Below are 24,391 nucleotides of genomic sequence, written 5' to 3'. Positions count from 1 at the left end.
GTGTGCTATGATGAATAAAAGCTTAGCTGCTGGCTCGAGACAGAGCAAAATACAAATAGAGCAACACAGAGACAGTGCAGAATACAACAACATACAACAGCACACTTCCAAAAAACAGGACAATGTAAAATTGGCAGTGTTGACAGCGATATGTACAATGAATAGGTGTACCCATAGCTGAAGACAGTATTGTTTCAAGTATGGATTGGTTAAAGTGTAGTGCATGCTACATATTGATGGTGTGCACTGAGGGGTATGGAAGAGTCTGTGTGAGGTGTGTTAAGTGTTCAACGGCCTTATGGTCTGAGGGAAGAAGCCTTCCTTCAGTCGGCTGGTGCGTGACCGGATTCTGCGGAACCGTCTGCCTGAAGGCAAGAAGAGAGAAAAGTCTATGGCTTGGGTGGATAGAGTCGTTGATGATTCTCTTGGCTTTCCTCATGCACTGCGTGGTGTAGATGTTCTTGAGGGAGGGAGGGATTGAGGCTCAACTCCTACTACGCATCCAGCAGTTCGCACAATCCAATGCAGGCCTTTGCGATTGCCGCTGGTGCTGTTACCATACCAGGTGGTGATACAGCCAGTCAGGATGCTCTCCACAATCCAGGTGTAGAACGTGCGGAGAATATGGGGGCTCATTCCAAATCTCTTGAAACGCCCGAGGAAGAAGAGACGTTGTTGTGCCTTTCTCAGCACGGAGTTTGTGTGAGCAGTCCATGTCAAATCCTCAACGATGTGGAGTCCAAGAAACTTGAAAGTGCTGACTCTCTCTACTGGCGTCCCGTTGATGGCGATAAGAGTGTGTGCTTTCTTCTATCTCCTGAAATCCACCACCAGCTTCTTGGTTTTGCTGGTGTTGAGCGAGAGGTGGTTTACCTGACACCGCTGCGTCAGAGTGTGCACCTCCTCTCTGTAGGTCGTCTCATCATTATTGGCGGTAAGGCCCACCACCAAAGAAAAAGAAAAGAAAGAAAAAAAACACAGAGAAGAGGGTACATAATTATCAAATTACATACAAATAGATTACGCACAATTTACCAACTTTAGTTATTAACAAGAGTTATTAAATGCATTTTTACAGCTGCATGTGTTCAAAGTGTTCACATATTTTAAGCGTACATCATTTTTAAAGACAAAAAACGTTGCAGGTGTTACTTTTCTAATCACTGTTTCGTGCATGTGAGTGAGTGCTTGTGTTGAAGTAACCGTCACTAAGACCGTGAGGGTCGGAAGCGACTCCAGCTCCTTCTGCAGTTGGGAAGTTAAGACTATACTTTCAGGGATCATTTCTATAGTTCTTAACTAGGAAATGTGTTTCTAAAGTGTTGAGTCTCCCAAACCACGATGATGATGATGATTCTTGATACTCTTTTCTTAGCGTGAATCAGATGCAGAGAGATGATTCAATTCATGTGTTCTGGATCATTGATGAATGTTCCTCGTTGTGTGTCACAACAGAGGAGGAAAAGAGTATGAGCAGAGTGGCTCAAGATAAAATTGTTAATATCAGACTGAATCATCTAAGAATGCTCTTCAATAAGTCTTGTCGACGGTGCTAGCAAGGCTGGATATCGAGTTGCTTGAGAAAGCATGATCTATGTTGAATTTGACAACTAAAGCTCTGCTGTTCTTGACAAAGGAACTGCGATGTAGGTGTAGATTTTAACAACGTGCATCTAGATTGTGTATACCAAAAATGTTACTGCATAGAGTAAAAATAAACTTAAGTCTACGATTTAACCACTAGAATGTTAATCCAAGAATATTTACTGAAGGAAAATCTATTGGTAGAAAACGAACCAAAAGTTGAGATTAATATGACGTGAATAAAAGCAGCAAAGGGAAAATAGAAATACATATTTCGTGGAAACCACATCCTAAAGAAATATCACATTAAACAAAACATTATTATTATGGTAGTGATGGGTGAAAATAGCCTTTCAAAGCTTCGAAACAAACCCATGAGCTATCTGCACAGCTAGTATTCTTCAGCATATGATAAACTTTCGGTAAAAGTGGTCCGATCACACCGAACGCCATTTTACATTCCAAAATCGAACCACGCTGCCTTTTTTTTTTTTTTTTTTGTCGTTGGCAGAAAAAAAGTGTGGTACTGACAAAAGTGGCAACTGTAACACATCTTCAAAATCTTCCAAAAGTCGAGAACCTAAATGTCGCTTTTAGAAATACTGAACACTATATATTAAATCCAATAACAATTGCTTTGTTTTTTCAAAATCCTCCGATATGTCATGCTAACTTGTTGTGAGGATTTAACTGCCATCATTTGTGTGGAAATGATAAAGCATGTATAAAAATGCTAACAAAAATAAGCAATTTTACGTTTTTACTATTATTATTATTTTTTTTTACTAAGAAGAACCAGCATGTACACTTTTCTTATACAACTAACTTACTTGACATTTCTTAACAACAATGGAATAAATAAGTAAAACAAATTAAGAAAATGAATCAAATCACATTTATTGTCACATCATCAGCAGCACGTGTGCTATGATGAATAAAAGCTTAGCTGCTGGCTCGAGACAGAGCAAAATACAAATAGAGCAACACAGAGACAGTGCAGAATACAACAACATACAACAGCACACTTCCAAAAAACAGGACAATGTAAAATTGGCAGTGTTGACAGCGATATGTACAATGAATAGGTGTACCCATAGCTGAAGACAGTATTGTTTCAAGTATGGATTGGTTAAAGTGTAGTGCATGCTACATATTGATGGTGTGCACTGAGGGGTATGGAAGAGTCTGTGTGAGGTGTGTTAAGTGTTCAACGGCCTTATGGTCTGAGGGAAGAAGCCTTCCTTCAGTCGGCTGGTGCGTGACCGGATTCTGCGGAACCGTCTGCCTGAAGGCAAGAAGAGAGAAAAGTCTATGGCTTGGGTGGATAGAGTCGTTGATGATTCTCTTGGCTTTCCTCATGCACTGCGTGGTGTAGATGTTCTGGAGGGAGGGAGGCTCAACTCCTACTACGCATCCAGCAGTTCGCACAATCCAATGCAGGCCTTTGCGATTGCCGCTGGTGCTGTTACCATACCAGGTGGTGATACAGCTAGTCAGGATGCTCTCCACAATCCAGGTGTAGAACGTGCGGAGAATATGGGGGCTCATTCCAAATCTCTTGAAACGCCCGAGGAAGAAGAGGCGTTGTTGTGCCTTTCTCAGCACGGAGTTTGTGTGAGCAGTCCATGTCAAATCCTCAGCGATGTGGAGTCCAAGAAACTTGAAAGTGCTGACTCTCTCTACTGGCGTCCCGTTGATGGCGATAAGAGTGTGTGCTTTCTTCTATCTCCTGAAATCCACCACCAGCTTCTTGGTTTTGCTGGTGTTGAGCGAGAGGTGGTTTTCCGAGAAGGGTATTCCTGCACAACTGGAGTGGCTGCACTCTCAGGACCGCATTTTTAGGACCGCATCTTTAGGACCCTAGTTTTTTGTGACAGCGTCACCTGTCGGATTGGATCATGGATGCGCTAATGGACGACACGGATGACAAGGAAAGTGTAAGTACCGATTTTTCTATTAAGTTTTATTTTAAACTGTTAAAGTATGTGTTTATTTTGTAATGCTGCTGTTTTATACAGTGAGTTTATGCAGAAATGCCAGATTAGCCTGCATGATTAACCCCACTTTTAAGGGTCTGGGACAAAAATGTTACGTGATGATATTTTTTCCAGAAGAAGAATAAAATATTATAATAATAATTATGGATAATTTTACACAGCCAGAGTGAGAGCTGTTATAACTGTTAATAATTTTCTAGAGTTCGTTTTCTAGTTTGATTAAATGCTACGACGTTCGTAGCTCGTGACCATGGTTTAATGAAACATTGTTGATTTAATGGCTTGTTGACTTAACGGCTAATGTGCTTAGTGACATGTATTAAACTAAGATGGTAAAAGCACGTTTGATGTAAGAGTTTTAGATTTATCTATATTTTACTGAATTCGTGTTATTCGTTGTATTACATTAGCACATTAAAAATTGTGCTGACTGCCTGTTTGCCCCACAATACTGTATGTGTTATTAGCCTGATGTTTTGTCATCGTTTTACAGTGATGAATGAGATTCTGAAAGTTAGGATTATTCTGCAGGTCTTAACCATATAAAGTCTCATATCTTTAATTTATATCAGGTATGTTTTACCTGGCGAATAAGAAGTTATGGCCAATATGATTGGATTGCTTAGGCTCATTGTAGGAGGAAAAGAAAACAAACTACAGGATGATTTTCATTGAGGTTATCTCAAACTGTTGAGTAACACTTTATAACATCTGCATACTATAAATAAATAATTATTAAGCATTTAATAACTAGTTAATTTATTAATATTTTATTTGTTTAGCATTAACTCTACATTAAATAGACATTGATAAGCAGTTTATAAATACAGTTACAAATGCTAGCTGTGTTCTTGAGTTTATAGCATATCTATGAAGAAGTGCAGCTTATCTGTGGTGTTCATTTTCCAGAGGAATGTCTGGCCAAATAAGTATATAAACTGCACGCTGGGTGCTACTCATTTATGAATCCATGTAAAATGATTTGCTGTTCTGTGTTGGTATTTTAGTTCATATTTAAATGATTTTTTTTTTTCATAGGCCATCGTACATCCTCTGGGTGTCTTGAGGAGCTGGTCTTTGGATAATGCTGAGCAGGTCTTTCTTTCTGGTAAAGATTATTATTACAGGTCAGAATATGGTTAATTTTGGCACAATGCTCAAAGAGCCTTTTTGTTACTGGTATATATGTTAACTCAACAGTGATTGTTCTCTATTTCAGTGAAGTAAAAGAATTTAACAGACAGATTTACAAACAACTGACGAAAGAAGGGAGACCATTCAATAGGTGGGTATTGCTCTTATAAACTTAAAAATATGGAGTTGGGAGTAAAGTTTCCTGTTTGGTTCTCCCAACAGTGCATACGCTTAAGCCAGATATAAATATATATATATATATATATATATATATATATATATATAGCTTACACTGTAAAGCAAATGTTTGTTATTTTACCTCTTATATTAAATATTAATCTGAATTTTATTTCATAACAATTGATTAACCTTTTGAGTTCATATACATTGTTTTACATATTCAAGAATATATATATTCATTCATTTTCTTTTTCGGCTTAGTCCCTTTATTTATCAGGGGTTGCCACAGCAGAAGGAACTGCCAACTTATCCAGCATATGTTTTACACAGCGGATGCCCTTCCAGCTGCAACCCAGTACTGGGAAACACCCATTTACACTCATACACTTGAACATGGGGAGAACATGCAAACTCCACACAGAAAAGACCACTGGCCCAGCCGGGGCTTGAACCAGCAACCTTCTTGCTGTGAAGCGACGGTGCTAACCACTGTGCTCTATGCGGGTGAGTGGGATTGACAAACCACTTGGAGGGAACACTCTTGCTGTCTTAACCAGACATTTTGTTATAAATAATCATGTGCGTTTCATGTTTATTCATATAACTGCTATTTTATCTCTTAGCACTTCATTTTTGTCTTGATATTTAATATCTCTTGTTTAAATACACTATGAACAGCAGCTGCGCTAATTATTTTCCTTGTTCCCTATTTCCACCTGGGGATATTCATCCAGAGGCCTCTAGAGATCGTAACCTGTGAAGAGATGATGCCACCATAGAGGACTTCTAAATGTATCCATAATCCTGAAACAGACCGTATCATGAGCAGATGCTGTGGTGGTCATGGAGAAGTGGAGAGCATGAGACTGATTAATGAAAGACCCCAGTGACAGATGAGTGCCCACATTGACCCTGTGGTCCAGCCTGAAAACCAGCTGGTGACCTACTCACACCTGCAGCTTCTCTACGATGGACGCCCAGTGTTTGCCTCCAGCGCCTAGACTGCAGCTCTGCATGTGAAGTGTGGCCAGAAGAGAAATGGTTGTTCCCAACTGAGCCTAGTTTCTCTCAAGGTTTATTCCTTCCCTTTCATCAATTGGTAAAGTTTTGTTCCTCCACTGTTGCCATTGGCTTGCTTGGTTTAGGACTTGTGGAACTGTGCATCGATGGATTTGCTTTTTTTTAGTGTTTGGATTTTCAGCAGTGAATACTAAACCACACTAAACTGATTTTCCTGACACCGCTGCGTCAGAGTGTGCACCTCCTCTCTGTAGGTCGTCTCATCATTATTGGCGGTAAGGCCCACCACCAAAGAAAAAGAAAAGAAAGAAAAAAAACACAGAGAAGAGGGTACATAATTATCAAATTACATACAAATAGATTACGCACAATTTACCAACTTTAGTTATTAACAAGAGTTATTAAATGCATTTTTACAGCTGCATGTGTTCAAAGTGTTCACATATTTTAAGCGTACATCATTTTTAAAGACAAAAAACGTTGCAGGTGTTACTTTTCTAATCACTGTTTCGTGCATGTGAGTGAGTGCTTGTGTTGAAGTAACCGTCACTAAGACCGTGAGGGTCGGAAGTGACTCCAGCTCCTTCTGCAGTTGGGAAGTTAAGACTATACTTTCAGGGATCATTTCTATAGTTCTTAACTAGGAAATGTGTTTCTAAAGTGATGAGTCTCCCAAACCACGATGATGATTCTTGATACTCTTTTCTTAGCGTGAATCAGATGCAGAGAGATGATTCAATTCATGTGCTCTGGATCATTGATGAATGTTCCTCGTTGTGTCTCACAACAGAGGAGGAAAAGAGTATGAGCAGAGTGGCTCAAGATAAAATTGTTAATATCAGACTGAATCATCTAAGAATACTCTTCAATAGGTCTTGTCGACGGTGCTAGCAAGGCTGGATATCGTGTTGCTTGAGAAAGCATGATCTATGTTGAATTTGATAACTAAAGCTCTGCTGTTCTTGACAAAGGAACTGCGATGTAGGTGTAGATTTTAACAACGTGCATCTAGATTGTGTATGCCAAAAATGTTACTGCATAGAGTAAAAATAAACTTAAGTCTACGATTCAACCACTAGAATGTTAATCCAAGAATATTTACTGAAGGAAAATCTATTGGTAGAAAACGAACCAAAAGTTGAGATTAATATGACGTGAATAAAAGCAGCAAAGGGAAAATAGAAATACATATTTCGTGGAAACCACATCCTAAAGAAATATCACATTAAACAAAACATTATTATTATGGTAGTGATGGGTGAAAATAGCCTTTCAAAGCTTCGAAACAAACCCATGAGCTATCTGCACAGCTAGTATTCTTCAGCATATGATAAACTTTCGGTAAAAGTGGTCCGATCACACCGAACGCCATTTTACATTCCAAAATCGCACCACGCTGCCTTTTTTTTTTTTTTTTTTTTGTCGTTGGCAGAAAAAAAGTGTGGTACTGACAAAAGTGGCAACTGTAACACATCTTCAAAATCTTCCAAAAGTCGAGAACCTAAATGTCGCTTTTAGAAAAACTGAACACTATATATTAAATCCAATAACAATTGCTTTGTTTTTTCAAAATCCTCCGATATGTCATGCTAACTTGTTGTGAGGATTTAACTGCCATCATTTGTGTGGAAATGATAAAGCATGTATAAAAATGCTAACAAAAATAAGCAATTTTACGTTTTTACTATTATTATTATTTTTTTTTTTACTAAGAAGAACCAGCATGTACACTTTTCTTATACAACTAAATTACTTGACATTTCTTAACAACAATGGAATAAATAAGTAAAACAAATAAAGAAAAATAAATCATCACATTTATTGTCACATCATCAGCAGCACGTGTGCTATGATGAATAAAAGCTTAGCTGCTGGCTCGAGACAGAGCAAAATACAAATAGAGCAACACAGAGACAGTGCAGAATACAACAACATACAACAGCACACTTCCAAAAAACAGGACAATGTAAAATTGGCAGTGTTGACAGCGATATGTACAATGAATAGGTGTACCCATAGCTGAAGACAGTATTGTTTCAAGTATGGATTGGTTAAAGTGTAGTGCATGCTACATATTGATGGTGTGCACTGAGGGGTATGGAAGAGTTTGTGTGAGGTGTGTTAAGTGTTCAACGGCCTTATGGTCTGAGGGAAGAAGCCTTCCTTCAGTCGGCTGGTGCGTGACCGGATTCTGCGGAACCGTCTGCCTGAAGGCAGCAGAGAGAAAAGTCTATGGCTTGGGTGGATAGAGTCGCTGATGATTCTCTTGGCTTTCCTCATGCACTGCGTGGTGTAGATGTTCTGGAGGGATGGAGGGAGGCTCAACTCCTACTACACATCCAGCAGTTCGCACAATCCAATGCAGGCCTTTGCGATTGCCGCTGGTGCTGTTACCATACCAGGTGGTGATACAGCCAGTCAGGATGCTCTCCACAATCCAGGTGTAGAACGTGCGGAGAATATGGGGGCTCATTCCAAATCTCTTGAAACGCCCGAGGAAGAAGAGGCGTTGTTGTGCCTTTCTCAGCACGGAGTTTGTGTGAGCAGTCCATGTCAAATCCTCAGCGATGTGGAGTCCAAGATACTTGAAAGTGCTGACTCTCTCTACTGGTGTCTCGTTGATGGCGATAAGAGTGTGTGCTTTCTTCTATCTCCTGAAATCCACCACCAGCTTCTTGGTTTTGCTGGTGTTGAGCGAGAGGTGGTTTTCCTGACACCTCTGCGTCAGAGTGTGCACCTCCTCTCTGTAGGTCGTCTCATCATTATTGGCGGTAAGGCCCACCACCAAAGAAAAAGAAAAGAAAGAAAAAAAACACAGAGAAGAGGGTACATAATTATCAAATGACATACAAATACATTACGCACAATTTACCAACTTTAGTTATTAACAAGAGTTATTAAATGCATTTTTACAGCTGCATGTGTTCAAAGTGTTCACATATTTTAAGCGTACATCATTTTTAAAGACAAAAAACGTTGCAGGTGTTACTTTTCTAATCACTGTTTTGTGCATGTGAGTGAGTGCTTGTGTTGAAGTAACCGTCACTAAGACCGTGAGGGTCGGAAGTGACTACAGCTCCTTCTGCAGTTGGGAAGTTAAGACTATACTTTCAGGGATCATTTCTATAGTTCTTAACTAGGAAATGTGTTTCTAAAGTGATGAGTCTCCCAAACCACGATGATGATTCTTGATACTCTTTTCTTAGCATGAATCAGATGCAGAGAGATGATTCAATTCATGTGCTCTGGATCATTGATGAATGTTCCTCGTTGTGTCTCACAACAGAGGAGGAAAAGAGTATGAGCAGAGTGGCTCAAGATAAAATTATTAATATCAGACTGAATCATCTAAGAATGCTCTTCAATAAGTCTTGTCGACGGTGCCAGCAAGGCTGGATATCGTGTTGCTTGAGAAAGCATGATCTATGTTGAATTTGAAAACTAAAGCTCTGCTGTTCTTGACAAAGGAACTGCGATGTAGGTGTAGATTTTAACAACATGCATCTAGATTGTGTATGCCAAAAATGTTACTGCATAGAGTAAAAATAAACTTAAGTCTACGATTTAACCACTAGAATGTTAATCCAAGAATATTTACTGAAGGAAAATCTATTGGTAGAAAACGAACCAAAAGTTGAGATTAATATGACGTGAATAAAAGCAGCAAAGGGAAAATAGAAATACATATTTCGTGGAAACCACATCCTAAAGAAATATCACATTAAACAAAACATTATTATTATGGTAGTGATGGGTGAAAATAGCCTTTCAAAGCTTCGAAACAAACCCATGAGCTATCTGCACAGCTAGTATTCTTCAGCATATGATAAACTTTCGGTAAAAGTGGTCCGATCACACCGAACGCCATTTTACATTCCAAAATCGAACCACGCTGCCTTTTTTTTTTTTTTTTTGTCGTTGGCAGAAAAAAAGTGTGGTACTGACAAAAGTGGCAACTGTAACACATCTTCAAAATCTTCCAAAAGTCGAGAACCTAAATGTCGCTTTTAGAAATACTGAACACTATATATTAAATCCAATAACAATTGCTTTGTTTTTTCAAAATCCTCCGATATGTCATGCTAACTTGTGAGGATTTAACTGCCATCATTTGTGTGGAAATGATAAAGCATGTATAAAAATGCTAACAAAAATAAGCAATTTTACGTTTTTACTATTATTATTATTTTTTTTTTACTAAGAAGAACCAGCATGTACACTTTTCTTATACAACTAAATTACTTGACATTTCTTAACAACAATGGAATAAATAAGTAAAACAAATAAAGAAAAATAAATCAAATCACATTTATTGTCACATCATCAGCAGCACGTGTGCTATGATGAATAAAAGCTTAGCTGCTGGCTCGAGACAGAGCAAAATACAAATAGAGCAACACAGAGACAGTGCAGAATACAACAACATACAACAGCACACTTCCAAAAAACAGGACAATGTAAAATTGGCAGTGTTGACAGCGATATGTACAACGAATAGGTATACCCATAGCTGAAGACAGTATTGTTTCAAGTATGGATTGGTTAAAGTGTAGTGCATGCTACATATTGATGGTGTGCACTGAGGGGTATGGAAGAGTCTGTGTGAGGTGTGTTAAGTGTTCAACGGCCTTATGGTCTGAGGGAAGAAGCCTTCCTTCAGTCGGCTGGTGCGTGACCGGATTCTGCGGAACCGTCTGCCTGAAGGCAGCAGAGAGAAAAGTCTATGGCTTGGGTGGATAGAGTCGCTGATGATTCTCTTGGCTTTCCTCATGCACTGCATGGTGTAGATGTTCTGGAGGGAGGGAGGGAGGCTCAACTCCTACTACGCATCCAGCAGTTCGCACAATCCAATGCAGGCCTTTGCGATTGCCGCTGGTGCTGTTAACATACCAGGTGGTGATACAGCTAGTCAGGATGCTCTCCACAATCCAGGTGTAGAACGTGCGGAGAATATGGGGGCTCATTCCAAATCTCTTGAAACGCCCGAGGAAGAAGAGGCGTTGTTGTGCCTTTCTCAGCACGGAGTTTGTGTGAGCAGTCCATGTCAAATCCTCAGCGATGTGGATTCCAAGAAACTTGAAAGTGCTGACTCTCTCTACTGGCGTCCCGTTGATGGCGATATGAGTGTGTGCTTTCTTCTATCTCCTGAAATACACCACCAGCTTCTTGGTTTTGCTGGTGTTGAGCGAGAGGTGGTTTTCCTGACACCGCTGCGTCAGAGTGTGCACCTCCTCTCTGTAGGTCGTCTCATCAATATTGGCGGTAAGGCCCACCACCAAAGAAAAAGAAAAGAAAGAAAAAAAACACAGAGAAGAGGGTACATAATTATCAAATTACATACAAATAGATTAGGCACAATTTACCAACTTTAGTTATTAACAAGAGTTATTAAATGCATTTTTACAGCTGCATGTGTTCAAAGTGTTCACATATTTTAAGCGTACATCATTTTTAAAGACAAAAAACGTTGCAGGTGTTACTTTTCTAATCACTGTTTCGTGCATGTGAGTGAGTGCTTGTGTTGAAGTAACCGTCACTAAGACCGTGAGGGTCGGAAGCGACTCCAGCTCCTTCTGCAGTTGGGAAGTTAAGACTATACTTTCAGGGATCATTTCTATAGTTCTTAACTAGGAAATGTGTTTCTAAAGTGATGAGTCTCCCAAACCACGATGATGATTCTTGATGCTCTTTTCTTAGCGTGAATCAGATGCAGAGAGATGATTCAATTCATGTGCTCTGGATCATTGATGAATGTTCCTCGTTGTGTCTCACAACAGAGGAGGAAAAGAGTATGAGCAGAGTGGCTCAAGATAAAATTATTAATATCAGACTGAATCATCTAAGAATGCTCTTCAATAAGTCTTGTCGACGGTGCCAGCAAGGCTGGATATCGTGTTGCTTGAGAAAGCATGATCTATGTTGAATTTGAAAACTAAAGCTCTGCTGTTCTTGACAAAGGAACTGCGATGTAGGTGTAGATTTTAACAACGTGCATCTAGATTGTGTATGCCAAAAATGTTACTGCATAGAGTAAAAATAAACTTAAGTCTACGATTTAACCACTAGAATGTTAATCCAAGAATATTTACTGAAGGAAAATCTATTGGTAGAAAACGAACCAAAAGTTGAGATTAATATGACGTGAATAAAAGCAGCAAAGGGAAAATAGAAATACATATTTCGTGGAAACCACATCCTAAAGAAATATCACATTAAACAAAACATTATTATTATGGTAGTGATGGGTGAAAATAGCCTTTCAAAGCTTCGAAACAAACCCATGAGCTATCTGCACAGCTAGTATTCTTCAGCATATGATAAACTTTCGGTAAAAGTGGTCCGATCACACCGAACGCCATTTTACATTCCAAAATCGAACCACGCTGCCTTTTTTTTTTTTTTTTTTGTCGTTGGCAGAAAAAAAGTGTGGTACTGACAAAAGTGGCAACTGTAACACATCTTCAAAATCTTCCAAAAGTCGAGAACCTAAATGTCGCTTTTAGAAATACTGAACACTATATATTAAATCCAATAACAATTGCTTTGTTTTTTCAAAATCCTCCGATATGTCATGCTAACTTGTGAGGATTTAACTGCCATCATTTGTGTGGAAATGATAAAGCATGTATAAAAATGCTAACAAAAATAAGCAATTTTACGTTTTTACTATTATTATTATTTTTTTTTTACTAAGAAGAACCAGCATGTACACTTTTCTTATACAACTAAATTACTTGACATTTCTTAACAACAATGGAATAAATAAGTAAAACAAATAAAGAAAAATAAATCAAATCACATTTATTGTCACATCATCAGCAGCACGTGTGCTATGATGAATAAAAGCTTAGCTGCTGGCTCGAGACAGAGCAAAATACAAATAGAGCAACACAGAGACAGTGCAGAATACAACAACATACAACAGCACACTTCCAAAAAACAGGACAATGTAAAATTGGCAGTGTTGACAGCGATATGTACAACGAATAGGTATACCCATAGCTGAAGACAGTATTGTTTCAAGTATGGATTGGTTAAAGTGTAGTGCATGCTACATATTGATGGTGTGCACTGAGGGGTATGGAAGAGTCTGTGTGAGGTGTGTTAAGTGTTCAACGGCCTTATGGTCTGAGGGAAGAAGCCTTCCTTCAGTCGGCTGGTGCGTGACCGGATTCTGCGGAACCGTCTGCCTGAAGGCAGCAGAGAGAAAAGTCTATGGCTTGGGTGGATAGAGTCGCTGATGATTCTCTTGGCTTTCCTCATGCACTGCGTGGTGTAGATGTTCTGGAGGGAGGGAGGGAGGCTCAACTCCTACTACGCATCCAGCAGTTCGCACAATCCAATGCAGGCCTTTGCGATTGCCGCTGGTGCTGTTAACATACCAGGTGGTGATACAGCTAGTCAGGATGCTCTCCACAATCCAGGTGTAGAACGTGCGGAGAATATGGGGGCTCATTCCAAATCTCTTGAAACGCCCGAGGAAGAAGAGGCGTTGTTGTGCCTTTCTCAGCACGGAGTTTGTGTGAGCAGTCCATGTCAAATCCTCAGCGATGTGGATTCCAAGAAACTTGAAAGTGCTGACTCTCTCTACTGGCGTCCCGTTGATGGCGATATGAGTGTGTGCTTTCTTCTATCTCCTGAAATACACCACCAGCTTCTTGGTTTTGCTGGTGTTGAGCGAGAGGTGGTTTTCCTGACACCGCTGCGTCAGAGTGTGCACCTCCTCTCTGTAGGTCGTCTCATCAATACTGGCGGTAAGGCCCACCACCAAAGAAAAAGAAAAGAAAGAAAAAAAACACAGAGAAGAGGGTACATAATTATCAAATTACATACAAATAGATTAGGCACAATTTACCAACTTTAGTTATTAACAAGAGTTATTAAATGCATTTTTACAGCTGCATGTGTTCAAAGTGTTCACATATTTTAAGCGTACATCATTTTTAAAGACAAAAAACGTTGCAGGTGTTACTTTTCTAATCACTGTTTCGTGCATGTGAGTGAGTGCTTGTGTTGAAGTAACCGTCACTAAGACCGTGAGGGTCGGAAGCGACTCCAGCTCCTTCTGCAGTTGGGAAGTTAAGACTATACTTTCAGGGATCATTTCTATAGTTCTTAACTAGGAAATGTGTTTCTAAAGTGATGAGTCTCCCAAACCACGATGATGATTCTTGATGCTCTTTTCTTAGCGTGAATCAGATGCAGAGAGATGATTCAATTCATGTGCTCTGGATCATTGATGAATGTTCCTCGTTGTGTCTCACAACAGAGGAGGAAAAGAGTATGAGCAGAGTGGCTCAAGATAAAATTGTTAATATCAGACTGAATCATCTAAGAATGCTCTTCAATAGGTCTTGTCGACGGTGCTAGCAAGGCTGGATATCGTATTGCTTGAGAAAGCATGATCTATATTGAATTTGATAACTAAAGCTCTGCTGTTCTTGACAAAGGAACTGCGATGTAGGTGTAGATTTTAACAACGTGCATCTAGATTGTGTATGCCAAAAATGTTACTGCATAGAGTAAAAATAAACTTAAGTCTACGATTCAACCACTAGAATGTTAATCCAAGAATATTTACTGAAGGAAAATCTATTGGTAGAAAACGAACCAAAAGTTGAGATTAATATGACGTGAATAAAAGCAGCAAAGGGAAAATAGAAATACATATTTCGTGGAAACCACATCCTAAAGAAATATCACATTAAACAAAACATTATTATTATGGTAGTGATGGGTGAAAATAGCCTTTCAAAGCTTCGAAACAAACCCATGAGCTATCTGCACAGCTAGTATTCTTCAGCATATGATAAACTTTCGGTAAAAGTGGTCCGATCACACCGAACGCCATTTTACATTCCAAAATCGCACCACGCTGCCTTTTTTTTTTTTTTTTTTTTTTGTCGTTGGCAGAAAAAAAGTGTGGTACTGACAAAAGTGGCAACTGTAACACATCTTCAAAATCTTCCAAAAGTCGAGAACCTAAATGTCGCTTTTAGAAAAACTGAACACTATATATTAAATCCAATAACAATTGCTTTGTTTTTTCAAAATCCTCCGATATGTCATGCTAACTTGTTGTGAGGATTTAACTGCCATCATTTGTGTGGAAATGATAAAGCATGTATAAAAATGCTAACAAAAATAAGCAATTTTACGTTTTTACTATTATTATTTTTTTTTTTTACTAAGAAGAACCAGCATGTACACTTTTCTTATACAACTAAATTCCTTGACATTTCTTAACAACAATGGAATAAATAAGTAAAACAAATAAAGAAAACTAAATCAAATCACATTTATTGTCACATCATCAGCAGCACGTGTGCTATGATGAATAAAAGCTTAGCTGCTGGCTCGAGACAGAGCAAAATACAAATAGAGCAACACAGAGACAGTGCAGAATACAACAACATACAACAGCACACTTCCAAAAAACAGGACAATGTAAAATTGGCAGTGTTGACAGCGATATGTACAATGAATAGGTGTACCCATAGCTGAAGACAGTATTGTTTCAAGTATGGATTGGTTAAAGTGCAGTGCATGCTACATATTGATGGTGTGCACTGAGGGGTATGGAAGAGTCTGTGTGAGGTGTGTTAAGTGTTCAACGGCCTTATGGTCTGAGGGAAGAAGCCTTCCTTCAGTCGGCTGGTGCGTGACCGGATTCTGCGGAACCGTCTGCCTGAAGGCAAGAAGAGAGAAAAGTCTATGGCTTGGGTGGATAGAGTCGTTGATGATTCTCTTGGCTTTCCTCATGCACTGCGTGGTGTAGATGTTCTGGAGGGAGGGAGGCTCAACTCCTACTACGCATCCAGCAGTTCGCACAATCCAATGCAGGCCTTTGCGATTGCCGCTGGTGCTGTTACCATACCAGGTGGTGATACAGCCAGTCAGGATGCTCTCCACAATCCAGGTGTAGAACGTGCGGAGAATATGGGGGCTCATTCCAAATCTCTTGAAACGCCCGAGGAAGAAGAGACGTTGTTGTGCCTTTCTCAGCACGGAGTTTGTGTGAGCAGTCCATGTCAAATCCTCAACGATGTGGAGTCCAAGAAACTTGAAAGTGCTGACTCTCTCTACTGGCGTCCCGTCGATGGCGATAAGAGTGTGTGCTTTCTTCTATCTCCTGAAATCCACCACCAGCTTCTTGGTTTTCCTGACACCGCTGCGTCAGAGTGTGCACCTCCTCTCTGTAGGTCGTCTCATCATTATTGGCGGTAAGGCCCACCACCAAAGAAAAAGAAAAGAAAGAAAAAAAACACAGAGAAGAGGGTACATAATTATCAAATTACATACAAATAGATTACGCACAATTTACCAACTTTAGTTATTAACAAGAGTTATTAAATGCATTTTTACAGCTGCATGTGTTCAAAGTGTTCACATATTTTAAGCGTACATCATTTTTAAAGACAAAAAACGTTGCAGGTGTTACTTTTCTAATCACTGTTTCGTGCATGTGAGTGAGTGCTTGTGTTGAAGTAACCGTCACTAAGACCGTGAGGGTCGGAAGCGACTCCAGCTCCTTCTGCAGTTGGGAAGTTAAGACTATACTTTCAGGGATCATTTCTATAGTTCTTAACTAGGAAATGTGTTTCTAAAGTGATGAGTCTCCCAAACCTCGATGATGATTCTTGATACTCTTTTCTTAGCGTGAATCAGATGCAGAGAGATGATTCAATTCATGTGTTCTGGATCATTGATGAATATTCCTCGTTGTGGCTCACAACAGAGGAGGAAAAGAGTATGAGCAGAGTGGCTCAAGATAAAATTGTTAATATCAGACTGAATCATCTAAGAATGCTCTTCAATAAGTCTTGTCGACAGTGCTAGCAAGGCTGGATATCGTGTTGCTTGAGAAAGCATGATCTATGTTGAATTTGACAACTAAAGCTCTGCTGTTCTTGACAAAGGAACTGCGATGTAGGTGTAGATTTTAACAACGTGCATCTAGATTGTATATGCCAAAAATGTTACTGCATAGAGTAAAAATAAACTTAAGTCTACGATTTAACCACTAGAATGTTAATCCAAGAATGTTTACTGAAGGAAAATCTATTGGTAGAAAACGAACCAAAAGTTGAGATTAATATGACGTGAATAAAAGCAGCAAAGGGAAAATAGAAATACATATTTCGTGGAAACCACATCCTAAAGAAATATCACATTAAACAAAACATTATTATTATGGTAGTGATGGGTGAAAATAGCCTTTCAAAGCTTCGAAACAAACCCATGAGCTGTCTGCACAGCTAGTATTCTTCAGCATATGATAAACTTTCGGTAAAAGTGGTCCGATCACACCGAACGCGATTTTACATTCCAAAATCGCACCACGCTGCCTTTTTTTTTTTTTTTTTTTTTTGTCGTTGGCAGAAAAAAAGTGTGGTACTGACAAAAGTGGCAACTGTAACACATCTTTAAAATCTTCCAAAAGTCGAGAACCTAAATGTCGCTTTTAGAAAAACTGAACACTATATATTAAATCCAATAACAATTGCTTTGTTTTTTCAAAATCCTCCGATATGTCATGCTAACCTGTTGTGAGGATTTAACTGCCATCATTTGTGTGGAAATGATAAAGCATGTATAAAAATGCTAACAAAAATAAGCAATTTTACGTTTTTACTATTATTATTGTTATTTTTTTTTACTAAGAAGAACCAGCATGTACACTTTTCTTATACAACTAAATTACTTGACATTTCTTAACAACAATGGAATAAATAAGTAAAACAAATAAAGAAAAATAAATCAAATCACATTTATTGTCACATCATCAGCAGCACGTGTGCTATGATGAATAAAAGCTTAGCTGCTGGCTCGAGACAGAGCAAAATACAAATAGAGCAACACAGAGACAGTGCAGAATACAACAACATACAACAGCACACTTCCAAAAAACAGGACAATGTAAAATTGGCAGTGTTGACAGCGATATGTACAATGAATAGGTGTACCCATAGCTGAAGACAGTATTGTTTCAAGTATGGATTGGTTAAAGTGTAGTGCATGCTACATATTGATGGTGTGCACTGAGGGGTATGGAAGAGTCTGTGTGAGGTGTGTTAAGTGTTCAACGGCCTTATGGTCTGAGGGAAGAAGCCTTCCTTCAGTCGGCTGATGCGTGACCGGATTCTGCGGAACCATCTGCCTGAAGGCAGCAGAGAGAAAAGTCTATGGCTTGGGTGGATAGAGTCGCTGATGATTCTCTTGGCTTTCCTCATGCACTGCGTGGTGTAGATGTTCTGGAGGGAGGGAGGGAGGCTCAACTCCTACTACGCATCCAGCAGTTCGCACAATCCAATGCAGGCCTTTGCGATTGCCGCTGGTGCTGTTACCATACCAGGTGGTGATACAGCTAGTCAGGATGCTCTCCACAATCCAGGTGTAGAACGTGCGGAGAATATGGGGGCTCATTCCAAATCTCTTGAAACGCCCGAGGAAGAAGAGGCGTTGTTGTGCCTTTCTCAGCACGGAGTTTGTGTGAGCAGTCCATGTCAAATCCTCAGCGATGTGGAGTCCAAGATACTTGAAAGTGCTGACTCTCTCTACTGGTGTCTCGTTGATGGCGATAAGAGTGTGTGCTTTCTTCTATCTCCTGAAATCCACCACCAGCTTCTTGGTTTTGCTGGTGTTGAGCGAGAGGTGGTTTTCCTGACACCTCTGCGTCAGAGTGTGCACCTCCTCTCTGTAGGTCGTCTCATCATTATTGGCGGTAAGGCCCACCACCAAAGAAAAAGAAAAGAAAGAAAAAAAACACAGAGAAGAGGGTACATAATTATCAAATGACATACAAATAGATTACGCACAATTTACCAACTTTAGTTATTAACAAGAGTTATTAAATGCATTTTTACAGCTGCATGTGTTCAAAGTGTTCACATATTTTAAGCGTACATCATTTTTAAAGACAAAAAACGTTGCAGGTGTTACTTTTCTAATCACTGTTTTGTGCATGTGAGTGAGTGCTTGTGTTGAAGTAACCGTCACTAAGACCGTGAGGGTCGGAAGTGACTACAGCTCCTTCTGCAGTTGGGAAGTTAAGGCTATACTTTCAGGGATCATTTCTATAGTTCTTAACTAGGAAATGTGTTTCTAAAGTGATGAGTCTCCCAAACCACGATGATGATTCTTGATACTCTTTTCTTAGCATGAATCAGATGCAGAGAGATGATTCAATTCATGTGCTCTGGATCATTGATGAATGTTCCTCGTTGTGTCACAACAGAGGAGGAAAAGAGTATGAGCAGAGTGGCTCAAGATAAAATTGTTAATATCAGACTGAATCATCTAAGAATGCTCTTCAATAAGTCTTGTCGACGGTGCTAGCAAGGCTGGATATCGTGTTGCTTGAGAAAGCATGATCTATGTTGAATTTGAAAACTAAAGCTCTGCTGTTCTTGACAAAGGAACTGCGATGTAGGTGTAGATTTTAACAACGTGCATCTAGATTGTGTATGCCAAAAATGTTACTGCATAGAGTAAAAATAAACTTAAGTCTACGATTTAACCACTAGAATGTTAATCCAAGAATATTTACTGAAGGAAAATCTATTGGTAGAAAACGAACCAAAAGTTGAGATTAATATGACGTGAATAAAAGCAGCAAAGGGAAAATAGAAATACATATTTCGTGGAAACCACATCCTAAAGAAATATCACATTAAACAAAACATTATTATTATGGTAGTGATGGGTGAAAATAGCCTTTCAAAGCTTCGAAACAAACCCATGAGCTATCTGCACAGCTAGTATTCTTCAGCATATGATAAACTTTCGGTAAAAGTGGTCCGATCACACCGAACGCCATTTTACATTCCAAAATCGAACCACGCTGCCTTTTTTTTTTTTTTTTTTGTCGTTGGCAGAAAAAAAGTGTGGTACTGACAAAAGTGGCAACTGTAACACATCTTCAAAATCTTCCAAAAGTCGAGAACCTAAATGTCGCTTTTAGAAATACTGAACACTATATATTAAATCCAATAACAATTGCTTTGTTTTTTCAAAATCCTCCGATATGTCATGCTAACTTGTGAGGATTTAACTGCCATTATTTGTGTGGAAATGATAAAGCATGTATAAAAATGCTAACAAAAATAAGCAATTTTACGTTTTTACTATTATTATTATTTTTTTTTTACTAAGAAGAACCAGCATGTACACTTTTCTTATACAACTAAATTACTTGACATTTCTTAACAACAATGGAATAAATAAGTAAAACAAATAAAGAAAAATAAATCAAATCACATTTATTGTCACATCATCAGCAGCACGTGTGCTATGATGAATAAAAGCTTAGCTGCTGGCTCGAGACAGAGCAAAATACAAATAGAGCAACACAGAGACAGTGCAGAATACAACAACATACAACAGCACACTTCCAAAAAACAGGACAATGTAAAATTGGCAGTGTTGACAGCGATATGTACAACGAATAGGTGTACCCATAGCTGAAGACAGTATTGTTTCAAGTATGGATTGGTTAAAGTGCAGTGCATGCTACATATTGATGGTGTGCACTGAGGGGTATGGAAGAGTCTGTGTGAGGTGTGTTAAGTGTTCAACGGCCTTATGGTCTGAGGGAAGAAGCCTTCCTTCAGTCGGCTGGTGCGTGACCGGATTCTGCGGAACCGTCTGCCTGAAGGCAAGAAGAGAGAAAAGTCTATGGCTTGGGTGGATAGAGTCGTTGATGATTCTCTTGGCTTTCCTCATGCACTGCGTGGTGTAGATGTTCTGGAGGGAGGGAGGGAGGCTCAACTCCTACTACGCATCCAGCAGTTCGCACAATCCAATGCAGGCCTTTGCGATTGCCGCTGGTGCTGTTAACATACCAGGTGGTGATACAGCTAGTCAGGATGCTCTCCACAATCCAGGTGTAGAACGTGCGGAGAATATGGGGGCTCATTCCAAATCTCTTGAAACGCCCGAGGAAGAAGAGGCGTTGTTGTGCCTTTCTCAGCACGGAGTTTGTGTGAGCAGTCCATGTCAAATCCTCAGCGATGTGGATTCCAAGAAACTTGAAAGTGCTGACTCTCTCTACTGGCGTCCCGTTGATGGCGATATGAGTGTGTGCTTTCTTCTATCTCCTGAAATACACCACCAGCTTCTTGGTTTTGCTGGTGTTGAGCGAGAGGTGGTTTTCCTGACACCGCTGCGTCAGAGTGTGCACCTCCTCTCTGTAGGTCGTCTCATCAATATTGGCGGTAAGGCCCACCACCAAAGAAAAAGAAAAGAAAGAAAAAAAACACAGAGAAGAGGGTACATAATTATCAAATTACATACAAATAGATTACGCACAATTTACCAACTTTAGTTATTAACAAGAGTTATTAAATGCATTTTTACAGCTGCATGTGTTCAAAGTGTTCACATATTTTAAGCGTACATCATTTTTAAAGACAAAAAACGTTGCAGGTGTTACTTTTCTAATCACTGTTTCGTGCATGTGAGTGAGTGCTTGTGTTGAAGTAACCGTCACTAAGACCGTGAGGGTCGGAAGCGACTCCAGCTCCTTCTGCAGTTGGGAAGTTAAGACTATACTTTCAGGGATCATTTCTATAGTTCTTAACTAGGAAATGTGTTTCTAAAGTGATGAGTCTCCCAAACCACGATGATGATTCTTGATGCTCTTTTCTTAGCGTGAATCAGATGCAGAGAGATGATTCAATTCATGTGCTCTGGATCATTGATGAATGTTCCTCGTTGTGTCTCACAACAGAGGAGGAAAAGAGTATGAGCAGAGTGGCTCAAGATAAAATTGTTAATATCAGACTGAATCATCTAAGAATGCTCTTCAATAGGTCTTGTCGACGGTGCTAGCAAGGCTGGATATCGTATTGCTTGAGAAAGCATGATCTATATTGAATTTGATAACTAAAGCTCTGCTGTTCTTGACAAAGGAACTGCGATGTAGGTGTAGATTTTAACAACGTGCATCTAGATTGTGTATGCCAAAAATGTTACTGCATAGAGTAAAAATAAACTTAAGTCTACGATTCAACCACTAGAATGTTAATCCAAGAATATTTACTGAAGGAAAATCTATTGGTAGAAAACTAACCAAAAGTTGAGATTAATATGACGTGAATAAAAGCAGCAAAGGGAAAATAGAAATACATATTTCGTGGAAACCACATCCTAAAGAAATATCACATTAAACAAAACATTATTATTATGGTAGTGATGGGTGAAAATAGCCTTTCAAAGCTTCGAAACAAACCCATGAGCTATCTGCACAGCTAGTATTCTTCAGCATATGATAAACTTTCGGTAAAAGTAGTCCGATCACACCGAACGCCATTTTACATTCCAAAATCGCACCACGCTGCCTTTTTTTTTTTTTTTTTTTTTTTGTCGTTGGCAGAAAAAAAGTGTGGTACTGACAAAAGTGGCAACTGTAACACATCTTCAAAATCTTCCAAAAGTCGAGAACCTAAATGTCGCTTTTAGAAAAACTGAACACTATATATTAAATCCAATAACAATTGCTTTGTTTTTTCAAAATCCTCCGATATGTCATGCTAACTTGTTGTGAGGATTTAACTGCCATCATTTGTGTGGAAATGATAAAGCATGTATAAAAATGCTAACAAAAATAAGCAATTTTACGTTTTTACTATTATTATTATTTTTTTTTTACTAAGAAGAACCAGCATGTACACTTTTCTTATACAACTAAATTCCTTGACATTTCTTAACAACAATGGAATAAATAAGTAAAACAAATAAAGAAAACTAAATCAAATCACATTTATTGTCACATCATCAGCAGCACGTGTGCTATGATGAATAAAAGCTTAGCTGCTGGCTCGAGGCAGAGCAAAATACAAATAGAGCAACACAGAGACAGTGCAGAATACAACAACATACAACAGCACACTTCCAAAAAACAGGACAATGTAAAATTGGCAGTGTTGACAGCGATATGTACAATGAATAGGTGTACCCATAGCTGAAGACAGTATTGTTTCAAGTATGGATTGGTTAAAGTGTAGTGCATGCTACATATTGATGGTGTGCACTGAGGGGTATGGAAGAGTTTGTGTGAGGTGTGTTAAGTGTTCAACGGCCTTATGGTCTGAGGGAAGAAGCCTTCCTTCAGTCGGCTGGTGCGTGACCGGATTCTGCGGAACCGTCTGCCTGAAGGCAGCAGAGAGAAAAGTCTATGGCTTGGGTGGATAGAGTCGCTGATGATTCTCTTGGCTTTCCTCATGCACTGCGTGGTGTAGATGTTCTGGAGGGATGGAGGGAGGCTCAACTCCTACTACACATCCAGCAGTTCGCACAATCCAATGCAGGCCTTTGCGATTGCCGCTGGTGCTGTTACCATACCAGGTGGTGATACAGCCAGTCAGGATGCTCTCCACAATCCAGGTGTAGAACGTGCGGAGAATATGGGGGCTCATTCCAAATCTCTTGAAACGCCCGAGGAAGAAGAGGCGTTGTTGTGCCTTTCTCAGCACGGAGTTTGTGTGAGCAGTCCATGTCAAATCCTCAGCGATGTGGAGTCTTCTTCTTCTTCTTCTTTTTCGTTTAATGGCGGGTGGCAAACCAGCTTGAGGTGCATTACCGCCACCTACTGTGTTGGAGTGTGAGACTTCAATGAGTGGAAGGCTTATTACTTATTCTCTAAAAAAAAAAATAATAATAAAATAAAATAAAATAAAAAATACCTATTTTAAACCCTTTCATAGTAAATTATTAATAATAAACAATATTCATAATAAAAATCTAAATAAAACTAACTAAATAACCAAAATATAATTCTTTCCGATTAAATCCTGTAAAACAAACCTGTACTCCTCAAGAATTTTAGCAGATAATCATATACCTTTGTTTCTTTCTGAGCATTTTTAAAAATGTTAGTGATTGTAATGTCTGTCATGTCCAAATCTCTTAGTTTTATTTTAAACTGGTCCCTCTCTCTTCTATATTTTGTGCACTTGATTAATACATGTTCTATGGTTTCGATCTGTCCACAATGTCTGCAGCATTCTGTTTCCCTTTTCCCTATCTTGAATAGTGAATTGTTTAAATTGGAATGACCTATACGAAGTCTGGATATGACTGTGTCTTCCTTCCTGTTCCCATATACTTTCCTTTCTTTCCCCACTTTATTTTGTATATTATACAGATGTCTTCCTTTTGATTCTGAATCCCAGTCCTCTTGCCAAAGATTATTTACTGATTTATTTATAATATATTTTATTTCTGTTTTAGATAGCGGGATCTCAATATCCACCTCATCTTTCCCCAATGCTGTTTTTGCCATCTTATCTACTATTTCATTTCCTTCTACTCCTACATGAGCAGGGATCCATAAAAATTTTACTGTTACTCCTATTTGGTTTATTTTATTTATGTTTTGAAATATTTCATTTAGTAGATCCTGTCGTGTTTCTGAGGTCCCCATATTCAAACAATGTAGTGCTGAGTATGAATCAGAGCACACCACTACTCTTGAT

At 39.1% G+C, this 24,391-nt stretch overlaps 2 long non-coding RNA genes and 8 other non-coding genes across 11 annotated transcripts in view; 8 read left to right on the top strand and 2 right to left on the bottom strand.

Moving 5' to 3' along the window:
- Positions 1–24,391, bottom strand: part of LOC147840776 (uncharacterized) — a 1,215,461-nt gene that overhangs the window by 144,785 nt on the left and 1,046,285 nt on the right. The gene's annotated exons all lie outside the window — the stretch shown is intronic.
- Positions 1,262–1,483, top strand: LOC141377721 (small nucleolar RNA U3). Its single transcript, XR_015508153.1, has one exon. It is a non-coding gene; the product is annotated as a small nucleolar RNA U3 (small nucleolar RNA).
- LOC141377709 (small nucleolar RNA U3) lies at positions 6,518–6,733 on the top strand. Its single transcript, XR_015508130.1, has one exon. It is a non-coding gene; the product is annotated as a small nucleolar RNA U3 (small nucleolar RNA).
- Positions 9,014–9,229, top strand: LOC137487652 (small nucleolar RNA U3). Its single transcript, XR_015508129.1, has one exon. It is a non-coding gene; the product is annotated as a small nucleolar RNA U3 (small nucleolar RNA).
- Positions 11,505–11,720, top strand: LOC137487639 (small nucleolar RNA U3). The gene has a single exon (XR_015508140.1). It is a non-coding gene; the product is annotated as a small nucleolar RNA U3 (small nucleolar RNA).
- LOC137487640 (small nucleolar RNA U3) lies at positions 13,997–14,212 on the top strand. The gene has a single exon (XR_015508138.1). It is a non-coding gene; the product is annotated as a small nucleolar RNA U3 (small nucleolar RNA).
- LOC141377475 (uncharacterized) lies at positions 15,195–18,654 on the bottom strand. The gene is made up of 2 exons (XR_015506957.1): positions 17,711–18,654; positions 15,195–15,569 (listed from the first exon to the last, which is right to left on the bottom strand). It is a non-coding gene; the product is annotated as an uncharacterized LOC141377475 (long non-coding RNA).
- On the top strand, positions 16,466–16,681 carry LOC141377723 (small nucleolar RNA U3). The gene has a single exon (XR_015508156.1). It is a non-coding gene; the product is annotated as a small nucleolar RNA U3 (small nucleolar RNA).
- On the top strand, positions 18,967–19,180 carry LOC141377718 (small nucleolar RNA U3). The gene has a single exon (XR_015508149.1). It is a non-coding gene; the product is annotated as a small nucleolar RNA U3 (small nucleolar RNA).
- Positions 21,458–21,673, top strand: LOC141377712 (small nucleolar RNA U3). The gene has a single exon (XR_015508137.1). It is a non-coding gene; the product is annotated as a small nucleolar RNA U3 (small nucleolar RNA).

The sequence above is a fragment of the Danio rerio genome, chromosome 14, assembly GCF_052040795.2.
Source record: "Danio rerio strain M-AB ecotype USA chromosome 14, GRCz13ab, whole genome shotgun sequence".
NCBI lineage: Eukaryota > Metazoa > Chordata > Actinopteri > Cypriniformes > Danionidae > Danio > Danio rerio.
This window is presented reverse-complemented; position numbering and strand designations above follow the sequence as displayed.